The sequence below is a fragment of the Malaclemys terrapin genome, chromosome 6 (genome assembly GCF_027887155.1).
Source record: "Malaclemys terrapin pileata isolate rMalTer1 chromosome 6, rMalTer1.hap1, whole genome shotgun sequence".
Taxonomy (NCBI): Eukaryota; Metazoa; Chordata; order Testudines; family Emydidae; genus Malaclemys; species Malaclemys terrapin.
This window is the reverse complement of record NC_071510.1, coordinates 40719485-40722136: the sequence shown is the minus strand read 5'-3', so window position 1 is coordinate 40722136 and position 2652 is coordinate 40719485.

The window sequence follows — 2652 nt, the reverse complement described above, 5'->3', positions numbered from 1 at the left end:
ATTGTACTTAGATGTTTGTCTATGAATTCCACTGACATCAGCAGAAGCGACTGTAGAATTTCAAAGGTAAAATCCTAGCCTCATTGAAATCAATGGCAACACTTATATTGACTTCCATGGGGCCAGAATTTCACCAAATATATTTATATATTGGCATAACATAAATGTCCAAATGTGTACAATGGGCTTGATTCACCACTACTTTGCTTCAGTTATACACCAGTGTAAATCTCTTGAAATCAATGGAGTTCCACAGGCATAAAACAGGAACAACACAGTAGTGAGTCAGGCCCAATAACAGAATAATATTTTATAGTACCTAATAATGACCATTCATCTTAGACATGCCAAATCTAGCATAAATTCAACCATTCACTAAATAGTGTTGTTTGTTTGTCCACTTGCCTGATATTTTAAAACTGATTATAAAGAGAACTCAAGAGAAGCCAAAGGCAATGATATTAGTAATAGTACATGAATAATACACTGGGCCCAGTCTTGCATTCTTAGGACCTAATCTTGCTCCATTGAAGTCAACAGCTAAAGTCCCACTGACTTCAGTGGGAGCAGAATCAGACCTTTAAAACAGACAAACCTCCTATGGAAGTGAAGTCAATGGGAGTTTTGTGTGTGCATTAGGTCTGGCTCAAGCCCAGCAAGGAATGGTATACATGAATGCTATTGGGGAATTCATATGATGTCTGTAACTGCCTGCACATGACTTGAAAATTCCATTCGATGATATACAATAGTAACGAATAATAATAAACGATATTCACCATCTCTTTTCCTTTTGCTGAATGGTACAAGAGACCACGTCTCATTTTCCCAAGATGTGCTTTTGTTAGGTCAATAGCGAGTTTGTTATAAAATGGAAACTTGAGCTGGGTAATGTGTGCAAGTTCTGGGGCTTTATTGTGTCCCTGCTATGTTAATTAGTATTAGGAACATGATGGATTGGCAACACGTGTACTTTCTGAGTCTTAAACCAGTCCTGAGAGTTTAGCACTCCATTAGTTACACATCACAGGAACCCAGGGGATGTTTACTCAAAAAGTATCACTTACAAGAATGAAACATTCTGATTCATTCCTGATACAGGCTACAGAGAAGGACACACCAGTCGCTGGTGCCGAGCAGCACTCAGACAGAGAGCAACTGGATTCAGGATTGAATGGAGTATGCTCAACTCTGCCCAGCACAGAACTGGAACCTCACATCCCAAGTCACTCACTGGTGGATCCCTCGTGAGGGGTTAGGCCAAGAAGCACCAGTGTAGACAAGCGGGCCCTTTCAGTCACGTCTGTACTCGCTCTCATAGGAGGATAGAAGCAGGGAGTTCAGACTAGAGCATTTGTGTGGGCATGTCTCCAACTGAAATTCCTCAGAAGCTCAGTCTGGGAGGAAGTGAAGGGTCTAGAACTGAATTACTTGCTTTCTGCTACAACCCACAGGTACCCTCTCCCCACGACCCCAGAACATTCCTATCACGCCAGCCACCAGGCCAAGGAACTGTCCCCAGAACTCTTCATTTTGAAAGGTAATGCTACCAAGGGTGGCACGGGAACTTCAGCCAATCAGCATGAGATTCCGGGACCAAACTTCTGAAACACCGTGAAAAAAGTGGAGAAGCCACAGAGATCAAATAGTAGCAAGAGAGGTTGAATACATTTTTTCCTTCTCCGGCCATGGGCCCAGGCATTCTCCCATGTTCAAAATACCTTGAAAAGGACAGCTCCACCTCGTAGAAATGTGACTCCTTATAAAAATCTTCTCAGGTTATTTGTCTTCCTTCCCTTCCTCTCTTCCACTTATCCCACTAACTGTATTGACTGACGCCACCCTTCCCCCAGTCCCAACAGACAATACACACGCCATTGAGACCCTTCCTCAAAACATCAGACCTCTGCCAGGCAATCCCAGCTCCCTTTCCCTTCTTCAGTTTACCTGTCCTTCTCATTCTGTACCTGAAGCCTTGGCCCCCCAACTCCCAGTACAACTGTCTCTCTCCCCTACTCTTTTCCCTTCCCCTTGCCCAAACCCCCTTTCCTTCCCTTCCACTCCTTATACAGTACTCCCCCTGTCTTTAATTACTATCCTTTTACTGGTGCTAGTGGCTACTGGAGTCTTTATGGCAGACTTGAAAAACTAGCATGAAAAGATGCCAGCCCAAGCACAAAATCTATCCTTTGCCATGATAATGAAGATAAAGGGTGGGGGGATGGCATTCTGCTTTCCCATCAAATTACATTACTCACCATGAATGAGTAAAATTTTGCAAAGCATCTTTACAGTATGCGGGCAAACAGTAAACAGCCAACATATTAGGAAAGTGAACCCTGTAATAGGCATTGGGCCTAGTTTTCAGAAGAGTTTTTAATATGTATTGAGACTTCTGGAGCCATTAGTGATCATTCAAAAAACTTCATCTATGCTACTGATTCTGTGCATTCACAGGATACTACCTGCATGTGTCCTGCCTGCATGTATTAGCATTGTTCAAATCCAAGGTAAAGTTGTTAAACAACTAACAGAGCAGGCCTGCAAGAGCCATGAATTGGCTATATTATCACCTGGCTGTTGATTCTTTTGTTTGCTTTCAAATCAACCTATGGCACCTAGATATATGTTTGAATTCATGTGGACAAATTC